Source organism: Pan paniscus, chromosome 3 (genome assembly GCF_029289425.2).
Source record: "Pan paniscus chromosome 3, NHGRI_mPanPan1-v2.0_pri, whole genome shotgun sequence".
Classification (NCBI taxonomy): Eukaryota; Metazoa; Chordata; class Mammalia; order Primates; family Hominidae; genus Pan; species Pan paniscus.
Genome location: NC_073252.2, coordinates 188085310 through 188106099, shown reverse-complemented (window position 1 = coordinate 188106099; position 20790 = coordinate 188085310). Strand labels below are relative to the sequence as shown.

At 45.1% G+C, this 20790-nt stretch overlaps 1 long non-coding RNA gene across 3 annotated transcripts; it reads right to left on the bottom strand.

Moving 5' to 3' along the window:
• Nucleotides 1-1696: 1696 nt before the first annotated feature.
• On the bottom strand, nucleotides 1697-19449 carry LOC117978362 (uncharacterized). 3 transcript variants are annotated; one of them, XR_008625286.1, is made up of 6 exons: nucleotides 18813-19449; nucleotides 11828-11951; nucleotides 9876-9973; nucleotides 9342-9538; nucleotides 8434-8498; nucleotides 1697-1926 (listed from the first exon to the last, which is right to left on the bottom strand). It is a non-coding gene; the product is annotated as an uncharacterized LOC117978362 (long non-coding RNA). The 3 variants fall into 3 exon arrangements; XR_010112081.1 differs by having other exon boundaries at nucleotides 9876-11951; XR_010112082.1 differs by lacking the exon at nucleotides 9342-9538 and having other exon boundaries at nucleotides 9740-11951.
• Between the last annotated feature and the right edge of the window lie 1341 nt (nucleotides 19450-20790).

The following is a 20790-nucleotide window of genomic DNA, read 5'->3' as shown; positions in this document are numbered from 1 at the left end:
AGTGGTCAAGGGCAGCAACCACTTAGCTCCCAAGGCATGTGCCTCAGCTGGCATTTCGTCACAATCAACAGTAAGTGGTAGCTTGAGTCACTGTGAGGTCACCTACTGGAAATCACCAACATCCCATTTCCCACTGGCAAAGAGCTCAGCACTGCCCCCTGGGAAACCAAACCTATGCCCAAATCCCATCTGTGTGGGTTTATCTCCTGGGACCCTTCCTAACATATTAGTCAGAGTCCAATCAGGAAGCATAAACCACTCAAAAGTTTAAAGTGGTAAAATTTAATACAGAGAATTATTCATTATAACAGGTGAACAGCATAATGAGAGATTGGCTAGCACAAAGTAAAGAGAACTCTAGAGAACATAGGACTAGCCCAGGCCAGGCATGGTGGCTCATGCCTGAAATTCCAGCAATTTGAGAAGCTAATGCAGGAGGATTGCTTAAGGCCAGGAGCTAGAGACCGGTCTGGACAACACAGTGAGACCCTGTCTCTATCCAAAAGAAGAAAAAAGTTAGCTGGGGGTGGTGGTGCACACTTGTAGTCCCAGCTACTTGGAATGCTGAAGTTTGAGCTTGGGAGGTCAAGGCTGCAGTGAGGCATGATTATGCCACTACAGTCCAGCCTGGTGACAGAGCAAGACCCTGTCTCAAAGAACAAAACAACAACAACCATTTACAGACAGAAAAGAAATAGAGCTAATAAGCTGAGGAAAGATGTTGAAATGTGACAAAGTAATATGAGGTCTTTTGTCTATTTAAAATAATCAAACAAAAAATGACTTACTAAATTATAATACCCTGTGCTGGCAAAGGTGCAGTGAAATGGGCACTTTCTTATACTATGAGGGGTGTTTAAATTGTGTATAAGCCTTCCAGGGTAAAGCCTGTCAATTTTTTAAAATAATGGAGACAGGGTCTCACCATACTGCCATACTGCCTCCTCCAACTCTTGGCCTCAAGCAATCCTCCTCTCTCAGCCTCCCAAAGTGCTAAGATTATAGCTGGGAGGCACCCAAAACCCTGTCAATTTACATCAAGGGTAATGAGAACGTCCATTCACCATGACTCACAGTAATCTTACTTCTGGGGAGACAATTCAATCTAAACAAAAGGTCATCTGTACACACACAGTAAAAATCTGGGAGTAACTGAAGACAGAGTTGGTAAGTGAAATAAGAAACAGTTATAAGAAATTAAACTATGGTATCAATAGGCGCCTGGTAAAAGGTCAGTTGATGTTAGCTGCTACTTTTTTGTTGTTTTGAGACAGGGTCTCACTCTGTCACCCAGGCTGGAGTGCAGAGGCCTGATCATGACTCACTGCAGTCTCAGCCTCCCTGGGCTCAAGTGATCCTCCCACCTCAGCCTCCCAAGTAGCTGGGACTACAGGAACATGCCACCACACTAGGCTAATTCATGTATTTTTCTGTAGGGATGGTGACTCCCCCTGCGTTTCCAAGGCCTGTCGCAAACTCTTGGCCTCAAGCCATCCTCCTGCCTCAGCCTCCCAAAGTGTTGCGATGACCAGTGTGAGCCACCACACCTGGCCAGCTGCTACTTTTATCAATATTATTATTATTCCACTCAATTAAAAATTATCATTTTCAAGGCTATGCAACAGTATGTATCCTACAGCATAATTGTAAAAACATATACAGTCGTCGTCCCTCAGTATACAGAATTAGTTCCAGCCCCCCATTTCTGCATATACCAAAATCCATGCTTACTCACGTTTCACTGTCACCCCTCTGGAATCCACATATATGAAAATTCCAAATATTAGTTGGGCATAGTGGCAAGCACCTGTAGTCTCAGCCACGTGGGAGGTTGAGGTGGGAGGATCGCTTCAGCCTGGAAGGTTGAGGCTGCGGTCAGCTGTGATAGCGCTACTACACTCCAGCCTTGGACAACAGAGGGAGACCCTGTCTCAGAAAAAAAAAACAAAATAAAACAGGTTAGAAACTGTAATGAGGTCTGCTGGGCAAAATTCCATATAAGCAAAGTATAAATTAATAAAGCAAATCGTGATAAATTAGTACGATTGACTTTCTGGAGTTTCTGACAATAAAAGTAAGGAAAATGCAGAACACAAAGACAGTAAAAAGAGAAATTAGGAACGCATTCTACATGTTGAATAGGAAGACACTGGCCATGTTCGTGCAGCGGCAGTATGTCGTGACATTACATACCTTGGAGAGAAGTTAACAGATGAGGAAGTTGATAAAAATCATCAGAGAAGCAAAATACTGGTAGCGACACTCAAGTAAACCATGAAATTTCCATAACTTATGTCAGCAAAGTGGGAATATTGTACAGTGTGTGTTGAAGTTCCTATACAACATTGTTTATCTGCCTTTTGTTTGTTTGTAAGGAATGTAGATACTAAAAGTTCTTCTTGCTGTCAAAAGAATATGTGTGAATAAGTCATTTTAACTTATTCTTCTGTTTTTCTTTTATCTTCCTGCCATCATCCCACAGCCTTACTTTAAAAATTTTTTTTTTAGAAAATTGAACAAGTGCTCCTTGTGGTGGCACATGCCTCGAGGATGGGAGGCAGGGGTGGAAGGGTCACTTGAGGCCATTAGTTTGACACCAGCCTGGCCAACAAAGTTAGACCACATGTCTACAAAACAATTTAAAAATTAGCCAAGTATCGTCATGTATACCTACAGTCCTAGCTACTCAGGAGGCTCAGGTAGGAGGATCCTTAGCCCAGGAATTCAAGGCTGCAGTGAGCTGTGATAGCACTACTGTACTCAAGCCTGGGTGACAGGGTGAGACCCCGTCTCCTAAAGTAAAAAGCAAAGAAAAAAAATAGTTCAAGTAGCAAGTTGTATGTGGCTTACTCTGAATATTTCTAAACTAGAAATTCTCAATCTTTTGGGGTCTAACATCCCTTTACATTTTTTAACTTTATTGAAGATCTCTAAGACTATTTCTTTCTGCAGATAATTATATTAAAACTAGAAAATAAGACACAATTTTTAAAATATTATTCATCACATATTAAAGCCATTACATGTTGATATAATACAAGATTTTAAAAATATTTAATATTCATTACATATTAATAATAAAACCATTACCTGTTGATATAATACTTTTTTCTTTTTTTGAGACAAAGTCTTGTTCTTTTGCCCAGGCTGGAGTGAAGTGGCACAATCTCAGCTCATTGCAACCTCCGCCCCGCAGGTTCAAGCGATTCTCCTACCTCAGCCTCCCAAGTAGCTGGGATTACAGGCGCCCACTACCATGTCCAGCTAATTATTGTATTTTCTTAGTACAGAAGGAGTTTTGCCATGTTGGCAAGGCTGGTCTTGAACTCTTGACCTCAGGTGATCCACCCGCCTGGGTCTCCCTAATTGCTGGGATTACAGGTGTGAGCCACCGCGCCCATCCCAATTAATATATGTTTTAAAACACTGATTAATCAGGCAACAACACTGGGCAGGGGTCTCCTCATTCCCAGGGATGCAAACCCCACTGCACGCCTTAGGGGTTGCAAGGGCTGCAGAGCCAAAAGGCTCTGACTTCAGATATTATTTTACTTGTATTTTTATTTGTATTGTGAGACAGGTCCTGCTCTGTCACCCAGACTGGAGTGCAGCTGTGCACTTACAGCTCACTGCAGCCTCGACCTCCTGGGCTCAAGCCATCTTCCTACCTCAGCTCCCCAGTAGCTGGTAGTACAGTTGAGTGTCACCATGCCTGGTTATTTTTTTAATTTTTTTGTAGAGTGAGGGGTCTTGCTATGTTGCCCAAGCTGGCCTCAAACTCCTGACCTCAAGAGATCTGCCCACTTCAGCCTCCTGAGTAGCTGAAACTACAAGTACACATCACCATGTCTAGCTACATTTATTTAATTTTGAAAAATATTTTTGTAAAGAGCAGATCTTGCTGTGTTGTCCAGGCTGGTCTTGAACACCTGCCCTTAAAAGATACTCGCACCTCTGCTTACCAAACAGCTGGGACTACAGGCATGAGCCACTGCAATGAGCCTGAAGAGATTTCTTTAATCTAGCATCCCATACTTGGTAAGATTGGGAAAGGCAGCAGTGTTTTTTAAAATTACTTAATAATTTCAGTAACAATCAAACTCAACCTTGACCCCTGCCTTCTCTCACACCCCATATCCAGTCTGTCAGGAAATCCTGTTGACTGTCTTCGACATGTACTAAAGATCCCCACCCAGCAACTCCCTGGCCTCCTCCCCTACTTCTCCCCTCTGACCATCTCTCAACACCACCATGACCCTGGTCAGGACCACCATCATCTCCTGCCTGGATGTTGCCAAAGCTTGGCCCCCATGCTTCTATCACATCTTCCCACAGTCTTTCTCAACTCAGCAGCCAGAGAATGCTTTTAAATCGGGAGACAGATCATGTCCCCTCTCTGCTCAGAACCCTCCCGCAGTTTCCATCTGAGTCAGAGTAAAAGCCAAAGCCCCAGCAATAACCTCCCAGGGCTTATGTGATCTGTACTGATCCCCACCCAGCAACTCCCTGGCTCCCTCCCCTAATTCTCTCCCTCTCTCCATCTGCTCCATGGGCCTCCTTCCAGAGCCTCAGACACACCTCAGACACTTTATTCTATTGTTTCTGCCTACAATCCTCTTCCCTCAGCACCTTGGCCACCTCCTTCCCCTCCTTCAAGTCTTTACTCAATTTTCATTTAGGAGGCCACCCCTGACCATTCTACTTAACATTGCCATCTGTCCCCATGCCCACCATGCTCATTTCTTCTTTCTTTACTTTCTTCTTTCTTTTTTTCAAGATCTCACCATCACCAAGGCTGGAGTGCAGTGGCAAAATCACAGCTCACTGCAACCTCAAATTTCCAGGCTCAAGCGATCCTCCCACCTCAGCCTCCCGAGTAGCTGGGACTCCAGGTTCATGCCACCATGCCTGGCTAAATTTTTTAGTATTTTATTTTATTTTATTTTGAGACAGAGTTTCACTCTTCTTGCCCAGGCTGTAGTGTAACGGTGCGATCCCGGCTCACTGCAACCTCCACCTCCCAGATTCAAGTGATTCTCCTGCCTCAGCCTTCCAAGTAGCTGGGATTACAGGTGCGTGCCACCACGCCCAGCTAATTTTTGTATTTTTAGTAGAGCCGGGGTTTCACAATGTTGGCCAGGCTGGTCTCGAACTCCTGACCTCAGGTAATCTGCCCGCTTCGGCCTCCCAAAGTGCTGGAATTACAGGCGTGAGCCACCACGCCTGGCCAGTTTTTTCATTTTTTGTAGAGACAAGGTCTTACTATGTTGCCCAGACTGGTCTTGAACTCCTGGCCTCAAGTGATCCTCCTGCCTAAATTCCTAAAGTGCTGGGATTACCGGCATGAGCCATCATGCCTGGCTTCATGTTCATTTCTTCTTGCTGCTGCAACATAGTTTGCAGTTTCCTACATTTAGTGGCTTAAAACACCACAAATCTACCATCTTACAGTTCTAGGGGCCAGAAACCCAAACTAGGTCTATTAAGGCTAAAGTCAAGGTGTCAGCAGGGCTGCATTCCTTCTGGAGACTCTAATATGTTCCCTTGGCTCTTCCAGCTTCTAGAAGCCACCCCCATTCCTTGGATCATGGCCCCTGACTCCATCTTCAAAGCCAGAGGTGAAGCATCTTCAAATCTCCCTCTCTTACCTCTGCTTTCATCACCACATCTCCTGCTCCAATTCTGAATCTCCTACTCTCTTTCTTTTATAAAGACACTTGTGATTGCTGGGCATGGTGGCTCCCACCCAGAATCCCAACACTTTGGGAGGTGAAGGCAGGAGGAACACTTGAGGCCCGAAGTTTGAAACTAGCATGAAAAACACTGAGACCGCCCCCCCCAGAAAAAAATAAAAATAAATATTAGCCCGACATGGTGGTATGCGCCTGTAGTCCCAGCTACTTGAGAGGCTGAGGGGAGACAATCGATTTAGCCCAGGAGTTTGAGATCAGCGTGGATGACATAACTAAATCTCATCTCTACAAGGACGAGGTGGGAGGATCACTTGAGCCCAGGAATTTGTGGCCAGCCTGGGCAACAAAAGAAGACCCCATCTGGCCAACATGGCCAACCTGGCCACCATGGTGAAACTCTGACTCTACAAAAATGAGCTGGGCATGGGTGGCATGCATGTGTAGTCCTAGCTACTTGGGAGGTTGAGATGGGAGGATTGCTTGATCTCAGAAGGCCAAAGCTATAGTGAGCTATGATCACATCACTGCACTCCAGCCTGGATGACACAGGGAGATTCTGTCTCAAAAAAAAAGAAAAGAAATATATATTTAATCTCTGTCCCTGGTTCCTGGCACAGAGCTTCTAAAGCTCTTACAAAGACCTCAGTGATAGATGTGACAGGAACATCTTTTGTTTTAATATTTGGTCTTGGTCCCAGGTTTCTAACACAAGAGCCTCTAAGAACTTTGGGATCTCCAGCATGGTAAGAATGCATTTGGGGATGTTGTTGAGATGACTGGGTGACTGCAAGCTCCTAAATTTCTTCAAGAGGAGGGCTGATTACCATGCAACCACATGGTAAGAGGCTTGGAACTTTCAGCCTCAAGCACTGAACTCCAGGGGGAAGAGGGGCTGGAGACTGACTTAATCACCAACAGCCAAAGATTTTATCAATCATGCTTGCATAATAAAGCCTCCATAAACACCCTAAAAGGGGTTTGCAGAGCTTTCAGGGTTGCTGGACACAGGAGATGCTGGGAGGGTCGCATGTTCAACAGAGGGCATGGGAGCTCTGTGCCCCTCCGAACTTAACTTGCCCTGGGTATCTTTCTTTTTTTTGAGACAGGATGAGGCTCTTTTGTCCAAGCTGGAGTGCAGTGGCACAATCTCAGCTTACTGTAACCTAAGCCTCCCCAGTCCCCAGCTCAAGGTATCCTCTCATCTCAGCTTCCCTAGTAGTTGGAACTCTAGGTGCACAACACCACACCGGTTATTATTATTATTTTTTAATTTTTTATAGAGACAGGTTTTCACCATGTTGCCCAGGGTGGTCTCAAACTCCTGAGTTTAAGCGACCCTCCCACCTTGGCCTCCCAAAGTGCTGAGATTACAGGCATGAGCCACTGCATCCAGCATGCACATCTCTTTCATTGACTGTTTCTGAGATGTATCCTTCACAATGAACCAGTAATAGGAAATGAACTGGCCAGATGTGGTGGCTCACATCTGTAATCCCAGCACTTTCAGAGGCTGAGGTGGGAGGATCACTTGAGACCAGGAATTTGTGGCCAGCCTGGCCAACACAACAAGACCCCATCTATACAAAAAATAAAAGAAACTAGCCAGATGTGGTGGTGCAGGCATGTAGTCTCAGCTACTAGGGAGGCTGAGGTGGGAGAACCACTGGAACCCAGACAATCAAGGCTGCAATGAGCTATGACTGCACCATTGCACACCAGCCTGGGCAACAAAATAAGACCCTCTCTCTCAGAAAAAAAGAAAATAAACTGTTTTTCTGAGTTCTGTAAACTGTTCTAGCAAATTATTAAACCCAAGAAGACAGTTATGGGAACCCCCGATTGGTAACAGGTTGGTCAAAAGTATGGTGACAACTTAGGACTTGCCATTGGCATCTGAAGTGAGGATGGCCTCGTGGGACTGAGCCCCTAACTTGTGGGGTCTGTGCTAACTCCAGGTAGTGTCAGAATAAAGTCATGGGATACCCAGTTAATATCCAGAGCACTGAAGAATTTGGTGTAGAAACTCCATACATACATTCAGTTGGAAGTGTGTGAGTAGAGACAAACATGGGCTTTTCTGTCACCTACCTGCTTAACTGCATAGGAGAGGCAATATGTGGTGCTCATGAACAAAGCAAACATTAAAGTCAGACCAGACCCAACATTTGACTCAGTCTTAATATCCAGGTGAGCCTGCACAAATCATTCATTATTCCTAAGGCTTCATCACTCCATTCATAAAATCGGGATAACTCTGGCACCTACATGTGATTCTGTGAGAATTAATGAAATATTATGCTTGGGGTTATTGTGATCATTATACCTGTTCCAAACTATTTGACAAGGACAGTGATGGATGAAGACATCAAAAAATCAGAAACTGCAATGAGGTCTCTCAGGCAAAATTCCATACAAGCAAATTACTGTGTCTACAAAGCATTCCTGCCACACTTAATTCACCATTCCCTGAACAAAATATGCCATCTTCGTTGTTCAGGTCTGTACAGTGCTGGTTTCCCTTCCCGGGCAGTTTGCGCTATCCCATCCCGGCCCATTCCCCATCCCTCCACCTCCCCCTTCCCTCCCCACTCTCATACAACTCTTCCTCATCTTTCAGGACTTGGCTTCAATGTCACCTTAACTGGAAGCTTCTCTCACTCTCCAGAAGACCTTCCCATTGCACTTGATGCATGCACTATTACTTGATCATTTTTAAGTTACAGTCCAAATCTTTTTGTACCTGAATAACATGTTGCCCAGTCAGTCTCTCTTCCTGGATTCAGAAGTCCTTCATGGTAGATCCAGCTGGAAGTGACAAAAAGACATCTTTTGACATAAAGGGATGACACAGACAGACATAAGTTCTTAAATGTCTTAAATGTTATGTGAAAATTAAACAGAATTCAAAGACTTGTGGGGAACACTTAGGAAGTTACTGGGAATGTCATAAAGGGTTAATTTGTATTTTTTTTTTTTTTTGAGACAGTCTCATTCTGTCACCTAGGCTGGAGTGCAGTGGTGCAATCAGGCTCACTGCAGCCTTGACCACCTGGGCTCAAGTAATCTCACTTAATTTTTATTTGGTTTAAGAAAGTCTTGGTTGAGGGTGGTGGCTTATGCCTGTAATCTCAGCACTTTGGGAGGCTGAGAGAGGTATATTACTTGAGGCCAGGAGTTTGAGATCAGCCTGGGCAATATATTAAGACCCTGCCTCTACCAAAAAACAGAGTGAATGTGTGGAAGACAATTTTTCCACAGACTGGGAGTGAGGGAATAATTTCAGGATGATTCAAGTGCATTACATATATTGTGCACTTTCTTTCTATTATTACTACATAGTAATATATAATGAAATGATTCTACAACTCACTATAACGTAGACTCAGTGGGATCTCTGAGCTTGTTTTCCTGCAACTAGACTGTCCATCTGGGGTGATGGGAGACAGTAACAGAATATCAGGCATTAGATTCTCATAAGGAGTACACAACGTAGATCCGTCACATGCACACTTCACAACAGAGTTTGTGCTCCTATGAGAATCTAATGCTGCTGCTGATCTGACAGGACATGGAGCTCAGGTGGTCATGCAAGCGATGGGAGGGGCTAGAAATACAGATGAAGTTTCCCTTCACTCGCCTGCTGCTCACCTCCAGCTCTGTGGCCCTGTGGTTGGAGACCGCTGCTCAAGTGCATTTGAAAGGATCCATCCCACGCCATTCTTCAGAGTCATCTTTACTGCTGCAGTGGTCAACTTGTAGCACCCCTAAGCTCGCAGGACATATGCTTCAACTGGCATTTCACAATCAACAGTATGTGGCAGCTTGAGTCATTGTGAGCTCACTTCCTGGAAATCACCAGCATCCCATATCCCATTAGCAAGGAGCTCAGCACTGCTCCTTGGATAACCAAACCTATTCCCAAATCCCATCCGTGTGCGTCTATCTCCTGGTACCCTTCCTAGCATCAATTCTGTATTTGTAGGAGTCCAATCAGGAGACACAAACCACTCAAAAGTTTAAACTAGAATGAGCAAGATGGCTCACACCTGTAATCCCAGCACTCTGGGAGGCCAAGGTGGGTGGACTGCTTTGAGCTCAGGAGTTTGAGAACAGTCTGGGAAACACGGCGAAACCTCGTCTCTACAAAAAACACAAAAATCAGCTGGGTGTGGTGGCACTTACCTGTAATCCCAGCTACTCGGGAGGCTGAGGCAGGAGAATTGCTTGAGCCTGGCAGGTGGAGGCTGCAGTGAGCAGAGGTTGTGCCACTGTACTCCAGCCTGGGTGACAGTGTGAGACCCGGTATCAAAAAGAAAAAACATATATATATATGTAAATTTAATATAAAAAGTATTAATTTTGGCCAGGCAAAATGGCTCATGCCTGTAATCCCAGCACTTTGGGAGGCCAAGGCAGACAGATCACCTGAGGTCAGGAGTTTGAGACCAGCCTGACCAGCACAGAGAAACCCCATCTCTACTAAAAATACAAAATTAGCTGGGCATGGTGGCACATGCCTGTAATCCCAACTACTCGGGAGGCTGAGGCAGGAGAATCGCTTGAACCCGGCAGGTGGAGGTTGCGCTGAGCCGAGATAGTGCCATTGCACTCCAGCCTGGGCAACAAGAGTGAAACTCCATCTCAAAAAAAAAAAAAAGGTATTAATTTTTACAGAGGATCAGCACAATGAGGGACACACTAGCACAAAGTAAAGACAACTCTAGAGAATACGGAACTAGCAGAGGCCAGGCATTGTGGCTCATGCCTGTAATCCCAGCAATTTGGGAAGCCTAGGCAGGAGGATCGCTTGAGGCCAGGAGTTGGAGACCAATCAGTGCTAAATAGTGAGACTCTGTGTCTACCAAAAAAAAGAGACATTAGCCAGGTGTGGTGGTGGTGCACACCCGTAGTTCCAGCTACTTGGGAGTCTGGGGTGGGAGAAATCCCTTGAACCTGGGAAGTCTACACTACAGTGAGCCAAGATTGTGCCACTGCACAGCCTTGCGACAGAGTGAGACCCTGTCTTAGAAAGAAAAAAGAAAAGAAAGTGTTAATCCCCCTATGGGAATCTCCTCTTCTCCTGCCCTCTCTGGAACCTCACTTGTCGGTTCTTCCTCCCACTTTCCTGTATCTTTAACCTATCCCCCACTTTTAGCTCCTTCCCATCATCATTTAAATTACTCAAACTTCTTCTGTTTTAAAAACCTCTCCCTAAACTCAGGGAGAGGTCTCCTGCACACCCATTGAGCCATCTGCTCTCCCTGGTGCCTTCTCTATAACAGCCTGAGCCATGTCTCTAATCCATGAATCTCATCATGTTACTCCCCCATTTACATCACTTCTCCTTGCCTCAGGGATTAAGTCCAAACTCCTTAACAGCCCCTGCTCTGCCCTACCTTGCAAGGCAGCCTCACTGCTTGCCCCTCTCCATTTCATCTGCTATGGAGTCCAACTGAGCCTCATCTGCCCCTTGAACACACACTCTTTCTCCTCTGGGAGTCTCTGAAGTGGGTAATATCCTCTGCTTATAATATGCTTCCCCTTAAACCTCTACTCTCTTCCTAGCTAGCTTCGACTCCTCTGTCACTTGTCCGCTTTGGCATCACCTCCTCATAGAAGACTTCTTTGACTCCCGAGATTCTCAGGAGCATGGCAGGTGAAGTGCTCCTCCCATGAATGGATGGAGATTAGGGAGTGTTATTCATGCTTAATTCACCAGTGCTTAGCTGAGTACCTGGCATAAAATAGTTACTGTGGTGGCCAAAGTAATAACCCCCACCACCACCAATTGCTCATGTCCTATGTTACACAGCACAATTACATAGGAACAGGGAATTAAGAGTGCAGATAAAATTAATGTTGCTCATCAGCTGACCTTAAAACAAGATTATCCTGGAGTATCTAGGAGAGCCCATGTAATTACAAGCATTCTTTAAAACTGGAAGAGGGAGGCAGAAGGTTAAGAACCAGAGACGGTGGGCACAATGGCTCATGCCTGTAATACCAATAATTTGGGAGGCCAGGGCAGGAAAATCCCTTGAGTGCAGGAGTTCAAGGTCAGCCGTGGCAACATACTGAGGTCCCATCTCTACAACAAAATAAAAACAAAATTCACTGAGTGTCACGATGCTTACCTGTAGTCCCAGCTACTGGGAAGGCTGACATGGTAGGATTGCTTGAGCCTGGGAGTTTGAGGCTATAATGAGCCATGATAGGACCACTGAACTCCATCCTGAGTGACAGGGCAAGGTCCTGTTTCTGAAGAAAAAAAGGACATTGGAATCAGAGTCCTCTCCATCCTGAGGTGCCTACAAGGCATCTCTCTCTGCAAACGAGTAAACATCACCCTCCAACTCCTTACAGAGTGGAGCAACAGGAAAACTCCTTCACCTCATTTCTGTGCTGCTTGGGAGGCCTGGACAGCCTAATAACCAGCTCCTTGCTGATGAAGCAATCAGAAAATGGCTCGAGTTGAGCTAAGGAGAATTTGGGTCCTTCTTTTGGTTCTCAGTAGGCAGGGTAGGGGCCAGGCATGGTGGCTCATACCTGTAATCCTTGCACTGTGGGGGGCCAAGGTGAGAGGATTGCTTGAGGCCAGGAGCTCAAGACCAGCCTGGACAACATAGCAAGACCTGGGTGGCATACACCTGTGGTCCCTACTACTTGGTAGGATGAGGTGGGAGGATTGATCACTTGATCCCAGGAGTTTCAGGCTGCAGTGAGCCATGATCACACCACTGCACTTCAGCCTGGGTGACAGAGCCAGACCATGTCACAAAAAGTTAGAAAGAAAAAAAAGAGAGAGAGGGAGAGAGACTATACACAGGCACCACCACATTTGGCTAATTTTTAAAAATTCTGTAGAGACAAGGTCTTGCTAGGTTGCCCAGGCTAGTCTAAAACTCCTGGCATCAGGCTGGGCATGGTGGCTCATGCTTGTAATCCCAGCACTTTGGGAAGCTAAGGCAGGAAAATCACCTGAAGTCTGGAGTTCGAGACCAGCCTGGCCAACATGGTGAAACTCTGACTCTATCAAAAATACAAAACTTAGCTGGGCAGTAGTGGCGTGTACCTGTAGTCTCACCTACTCGGGAGGCTGAGGCAGGAGAATCACTTGAACCTGGGAGGTGGAGGTTGCAGTGGACCCCATCACTGCACTCCACCCTGCGTGACAGAGTGAGACTCTGTCAAAAACAACAACAACAATAACAAAAACAAAACAACAACAACAAAAAAAACTCCTGGCATCAAGACATCTTCCTGTCTTAGCCTCCCAATGCCCTGGGATTATACTGTTTCCTATAATTGAAGACACTTGTTCTTACACTGCTTTAAGGTATAAAGGAAGAAAAAAAAAAAACAGATAATGGCAAATGTTGGTGAAGGCCGGGCATGGTGGCAGCCTGTAATTCCAGAACTTAGGGAGGCTGAGGTGGGCAGATCACTTGAGGCCAGGAGTATGAGACCAGCCTGGGCAACATGGTAAAATCCCACCACTACAGAAAAATATAAAAATTAGCCAGGCATGGTGGCATACACCTGTAATTTTCAGCTACTCAGGAGGTTGAGATGAGAGAATCACTTGTGCCTGGGAGGTCAAGGCTGCAGTGAACTGTGATGGCATCATTGCACTGCAGCCTGAGAGACAGAGCAAGCCCCTATCTAGAAAAAAAAAATGTCAGTGAAGATGTGGAGGAATTGGAACCCACATACATTACTGGTGGGAACATAAAATTGTGTAACCATTTTGTTTGGGTATTTTTTTTCTTGTCATTTTAATTGAATTTTTAAAAAATCAAGACAGCGTTTCACTATCTTGCCCAGGCTGGTCTTGAATTCATGGGCTCAAGCCATCCTCCTAGCTGAGCCTCCTGAGTAGCTGGGATTACAGGTGTGAGCCATTGCACCCAACTGGTGTAGCCACATTAGAAAACAGTCTGGCAGTTTCTCAAAAGGCTAAATGCACTGTAATCCTATAATGCAACAATTTCACTCCTAGGCATATATCCCAGAAAAATAAAAATATATGTCCACACAAAAACATGTACAACAATCTTCATAGCAGCATTATTCATAATGACCAATACATGGAATACATGGAAACAACCCAAATATCCACCAACTGATGAACAGATAAACAAAATGCAGTGTGTCTCTACCATGGAATACTGCCACAGAAGGAATGAAATATTGATACACACTATGACATAAAGGAACTTTGAAAACACTGTGCTAAGAGGGAAAAAAAGCCACAAAAGATCACATATTGTACAATTCTATTTGTCCAGATTAGGCAAATCTATAGTGACAAAAAAATTAATCCATGGTTGCCTAAGGCTGGGGGCGAAGTTAGGTGGGGAGAGTAGGAGGTAGTGGCTAAGGGGTATGGATTTCTCTATAGGGTAATGAAAGGTTCTAAAAGTGACTGTGGTGATCGATGCACAGCTCTGTGAATATTCTAAAACCTACTGAATTGCAGATTTCAATAAATAAAATGAATGGTATGTGAATATTTTAATAAATCTATTATTTAAAATAATAATAATAGGGGGCTGGGCAAAGGTGGTCATGCCTGCCTGTAATCCCAGCACTTTGGGAGGCTGAGGCAGGAGGATCACTTGAGGTCAGGAGTTTTGAGCCCAGTCGGAGCAACTTGGCAAGATCCCATCTCTATGATAAAAAATGAGCTGGACATGGTGGCACATGTCTGTAGTCCCAGCTACTTGGGAGACTGAAGTGAGAGAACCGCTTGAGCCCAGGAGTTTGAGGCTACAGTGAACCATGATCATGTCACTGTACTGTAGCCTGAGCAACAGAGCAAGACGCTGTCTCTGAAAAGGAAAGAAAACAAATGCAAGTTTTTATCACTTTGTGAGTGTAGCCAAGTTGGAGGAGAAATAGACAATAATAAAAGAGCACTGAATAATGACGGTGAGTGGCTGGTTAGGCTCAGTTGCTAGCTAAATGGCTTCTAAAAAATTCAATAAAGTTACAGCTCTGGGGACAGGCATGTAGTCAAAGAATGAACGCTAAATTCATTACAAATGCCCATGGTCTTTATTTACATGCCTTCTAGTGAAAAATTCCTAAGTGCCTAAACAGCAAGTCTGCAATGATAGCAGCTGTTTATTAAAGACTACAAAAAAGAAATGGAGACCGGGCGTGGTTGCTCACATCTGTACTCCTTGAATTTTGGGAGGCTGAGGCAGGCAGATTGCCTGAGGTCAGGAGTTCCAGAGGAGCCTGGCCAACATGGTGAAACCCCATCTCTACTAAAAATACAAAAATTAGCTGGGTATGGTGGCGGGCGCCTGTAATCCCCGCTACTCAGGAGGCTGAGGCAGGAGAATTGCTTGAACCCGGAAGGTGAAGGTTGCAGTGAGCCAAAATCGCACCATTGCACTCCAGCCTGGGTGACAAGAGAAAGACACTTATCTTAAAAAAAAAAAAAGAAAAAAAAGAAATGGCATCTTCTTCAAGAATTACATCGTGTTTCATGATAAAGAAGCTCTAATTTTGCATTTGTTCAAGTATTGATGAGATTTACCCAATATGACACCCATCTTTGATAAAATGCAAACAACACAATTTCATTTTCTCATTAACAAAACCGATTAAGTAGTCTAATATCAATTCTGATCTTACTAAAAACTGATCGGATTTAAAAAATTATGGAATTATGGAGCCAATAAGATGTTACAACCTGTTCCAAGGGGAATTCCAAAATCCATACATATCTGAGACCATCAAGTATGATGAAATATATTTGATTACTATATTGAAAAATAAACTGATTACATAGCCAACAATTGGACAGGGGTCTCCTCATCCACAGCCACACAAACCCGATCATGCAGCTATGTGGTTACAAGGCCTACATAGCCTAGAAGGGACTGGTCGGACTTGAGATTTCATTTGTATTTGTATTTTGAGACAGGGTCCCACTCTGTCACCCAGGATGGAGTGCAGTGGTATAATCATAGCTCACTGCAACCTTGACCAACTGGGCTCAAGAGATGCTCCTGCCTCAGCTGCCCCCATACCTGGGAATACAGGCAAGTACCACCATGTCAGGCATTTTTTTCATTTTTGTAGAGAGAGAAGTCTTGCTATGTTGCCCAAGCTGGCCTCAAACTCCTAGAATCAAGAGATCTGCCCATCTCAACCACATGAGTAACTGGGACCATAGGTACATACCATCATGCCTGGCTATATTTATTTTATTTTATTAAATTTTTTTTTTTATTTTTGTAGAGAGGAGGTCTTGCTGTGTTGCCCAGGCTGCTCTCAAACTCATGGCCTTAAAACATACTCCCATCTCTGCCTCTCAAACTGTTGGAACTATAGGTGTGAGCCACTGTACCTGGCCTGACTTGGGATTTCTGTTATCTAGCATCCTTTACTTGGTAGGATTGGGAAAAGCAGTAGTGTTTTTTAAAATTACTTAATAATTCAATCAGAATCAAACTCAACCTTGACCACTGCCTTCTCTCACAGCTCACATCCAGTCTGTCAGGAAATCCTACTGACTGACTTCAACATGTATCCAGGCTCTAACCATCTCTCACCACCACCGTGAACCCGGTCAGGATCACTATCATCTCCCACCGGGATGTTGCCACAGCTTGGCCCCCATGCTTCTACCCAAATCTTCCCATAGTCTTTCTCAACTTGGCAGCCAGGTCGTGCTTTTAAATCAGGAGACAGATCATGTCGCCTCTCTGCTCAGAAGCCCTCGGTGGTTCCCATTTTAGTCAGAGTAAAAGCCAAAGCCCCAGCAATAGCGTCCCAGGGCTTACACGATCTGTACCGATCCCAGCCCAGCAACTCCCTGGCCTCCTCGCTGACTTCGCTCCCTCTATCTCCTTGCTCCACTGGCCTCCTTCCAGAGCCTCAGACACACCAGAGAGTTTCCTCCTAATGCCTTTATCCTGTTGACTCAGCCTACAATGCTCTTCCCTCAGCACCTTGGCCAGCTCCATCACCTGCTTCAAACTTTTGCTCAATATTCACTTATGAGGCCAACCCTGACCACTCTACTTAACACTGCCATCTGTCCCCATTCCCACCATGCTCATTTCTTTCTTTCTTTTTGAAACAAGGTCTTGCTTTATTGCCCAGGCTGGAGTACACCGGTGCAATCACAGCTCACAGCAACTTCAACCTCCCAGGCTTAAACAATCCTCCCGCCTCAGCCACCCTAGGAACTGAGACTACAGCTGCATGCCACAACACATGGCTTTTTTTTTTTTTTTTTTGAGACGGAGTCTCGGTCGCCCAGGCTGAAGTGTAAGGGTGCGATCTTGGCTCACTGCAATGTCTGCCTTTTGGGTTCAAGTGATTCTCTGCCTCCCGAGTAGCTGGGATTACAGGCACCCACCACCACACCTGGCTAATGTTTGTATTTTTAGTAGAGATGGGGTTTCACCATCTTGGCTAGGCTGGTCTTGAACTTCTGACCTCGTGATCCACCCTCCTCGGCCTCCCAAAGTGCTGGGATTACAGGCGTGAGCCACTGCACCTGGCCTTAAAAAATTTTTTTTTTTAGACATGAGGTCTCATTATGTTGCCCAGGCTAGTCTTAAGCTCCTGGGCTTAAGCGATCCTCCCACTTCAGCCTCCTAAAGTTCTGGGATTACAGGCGTGAGCAACTGTAACATGAGGTCCCAGCTTCATGTTCATTTTTTGTTGTTGCTACAACAAAGTACCCTACATTTAGTGGCATCAAACACCACAAATCTACCATCTTACAGTTCTGGGGGCCAGAAGCCCAACTAGGTCTATTAAGGCTAAAGTCAAGGTGTCAGAGGGGCTGCATTCCTTCTGGGGGAGGCTCTAGACAGAATGTGCTCCTTTGCCTTTTCCAGCTTCTACAAGCCACCCCCATTCCTTGACTTACCTCGTGACTCCATATTCAAGGCTATAAGTGCAGCATCTTCAAATTTCCCTCTCTGACCTCTTCTTCCATTACCACATCACTTTCTCTAATTCTGACTCTCCTACCTCCTTCTCTTATAAAGATCCTTGTGATTGGTGGGTATGGGGGCTCCCATCTGTAATCCCAACATTTTGGGAGGCCAAAGAGGAAGGATTTCTTGAGGCCAAGAGTTAGAGATCAGCCTGGGGAAAATAGGAAGACCCTGCCTTTACAAAATTAAAATTAAAATCAGCTGGACATGGTGATGCATGCCTGTAGTTCCAGCTACTGGAGAGGCTAAGGTGGGAGGATTGCTTTAGCCTAGGAGGTCAAGGCTGCAGTGAGCTATGATCACATCACTGCACTCCAGCCTCAGTGGCAGAGTGAGACTCTGTCTCCAATATAAGAAAAGAAATATACATTTGGTCTCTGCCCCTGGTTCCTGGCATAGAGCTTCCAAAGCTCTTATAAAGCCCTTCGTGACAGAGGTAATAGGAGCATTTTCTGTTTTGATATTTAGTCTTAGTCCCAGGCTCCTGACACAAGGGCCTCTAAGGTCTTTCAGATCTGCAGCATGGTAAGAATGCATGTGGGATGCTGTTGAGCTAACAGGGTGGCTGCAAGCTCCTAGACTGCTTCAGGAGGAGGGCTAGCTGCCAGAGAAAGCAACCACATTTTTTTTTAAAAACGGAGTTTGGCTCTTGTAGCCCAGGCTGGAGTGCAATGGCACAATCTCAGCTCACTACAACCTCCACCTCCCGGGTTCAAGCAATTCTCCTGCCTTGGCCTCCCGAGTAGCTGGAATTATAGGGATGTGCCACAACGCCTAGCTAACTGTTGTTATTTTTAGTAGAAATGGGGTTTCACCATGTTGGTCAGGCTGGTCTCAAACTCTTGACCTCAAGTGGTCCATGTGCCTCAGCCTTCCAAACTGCTAGGATTACAGGAGTGAGCCACCGCACCTGGCCCCAACCACATTTTTTGAGGCTTAGAACTTTCAGCCTCACCTGCTGAACTCCAGGAGGCAAAAGGAACTGGAGATTGACTTAACTACCTATGGCCAATGATTTTATCAATCATGCCTCCATAAACACCCAAACAGCAGGGTTTGGAGAGCTTCTGTGTTGCTAAACACAAGGAGGTCCTGGGAGGGTAGTGTGCCCAACAGAGGGCATGGAAGCTCTGTGCCCCTCCCCACTTACCTTGTCCTGTGCATCTCTTTCATTGGCTGTTCCTGAGATGGAGCCATTACATTGAGCCAGTAATAGAAAATAAGGTGGCCAGATGCGCTGGCTCATGCCCGTAATCCCAGCACTTTGGGAGGCAGAGGTGGGCGGAATCACTTGAGTCTAGGAATTTGAGACCAACCTGGGCAACAAAAGAAGACCCCATCTATACAAAAAATAAAAGAAATTAGCCAAATGTGGTGGTGGGAACCCTGTAATTCCAGCTACTTGAGAGGCTGAAGCAGGAGAATCACTTGAGCCCTGGAGGTTGAGGCTTCAATGAGCTATGATTGCACCACTGCACACCAGCTTGGACAACAGAGCGAGGCCCTGTCTCTTAAAAAGAAAAGAAAAAAAACCTGTTTTCCTAAGTTCTGTAAGTTGTTCTAGTAAATAATTAAACTCAAGAAGAGGGTCATGGGAAACCCTGATTTCTAACTGGTTGGTCAAAATACAGGTGACAACCTAGGACTTGCAACTGGCATTGGAAGTGAGGGTGGTCTTGTGGGACTGAGCCCCTAACCTGTGGGTTCTGTGCTAACTCTAGGTAGTGTCAGAATGGAATTGTGGGATACGTGGTTGGTATCCAGAGAGTTGGAGAACTGGTGTAGAAACTCTGCACGCACATTTGGTCAGAAGTCTGTGAGTAGAGAGAAACGTGTTGCGGGAAGTCAGGGACCCCAAACGGAGGGACTGGCTGAAGCCACAGCAGAAGAACATGAATTGTGAAGATTTCATGGACATTTATTAGTTCCCCAAATTAATACTTCTATAATTTCTTAGGCCTGTCATTACTGCAATCTCTGAACATAAATTGTGAAGATTTCATGGACACTTATCACTTCCCCAATCAATACCCTTGTGATTTTCTATGCCTGTCTTTACTTTAATCTCTTAATCCGGTCATCTTTGTAAGCTGAGGATGAATGTCCCCGCAGGACCCTGTGATAATTGCGTTAACTGCACAAGTTGTTTAAACAATATGAAACCTGGGCACCTTGAAAAAAGAACAGGATAACAGCAATTTCAGGGAACAAGGGAGATAACCTTAAACTCTGGCTGCCTGTGGGCCGGGTGGAACAGAGCCATATTCCTCTTCTTTCAAAAGCAAATAGGAGAAGTATTGCTGAATTCTTTTTCTCAGCAAAGAACATCCCTGAGAAAGAGAATGCATCCCTAAGGGGAGGCCTCTGAAATGACCGCTTTGGGGACGGCTGTCTTTTACAGTCGTAAATAAGGGATGAAATAAGCCCTGGGTTTGCGTGGCGCTCCCAGGCTTATCAGGACAAGGAAATTCCTGCCTAATAAATTTTGGTCAGATGGGTTGTCTGCTCTCAAACTCTTTCTCCTGATAAGATGTTATCAATGACAATGCGTGCCCGAAACTTCATTAGCAATTTTAATTTTGCCCCAGTCCTGTGGTCCTGTGATCTTGCCCTGCCTCCATTTGCCTTGTGATATTTTATTACCTTGTGAAGCATGTGATCTCTGTGACCCACACCCTATTCGTACACTCCCTCACCTTTTGAAAATCACTAATAAAAACTTGTTGGTTTTGCAGCTTGGGGGGCATCACGGAACCTGCCGACGTGTGATGTCTCCCCTGGACATCCAGCTTTAAAATTTCTCTCTTTTGTACTCTTTCCCTTTATTTCTCAGACTGGTTGACACTCAGGGAAAATAGAAAAGAACCTACATGAAATATCAGGGGTGAATTTCCCCCGATATCACACGGGCTCTTCTCTCACCTGTCTACCTGCTTAACTTAATAGGAGAGGCAATGCATGGTGCTCATGAACAAGGCAAGCATTAAAGTCAGACCAGACTAACATTTGACTCAGTCCTAATGTTCAGGTGAGCTTGGGCAAATTGCTCATTAACCCCAAGTCTTCATCATTTTGTGCATATAATGGGGATAACTGTGGCACCCACCTGTTTTTGTGAGAATCAATGA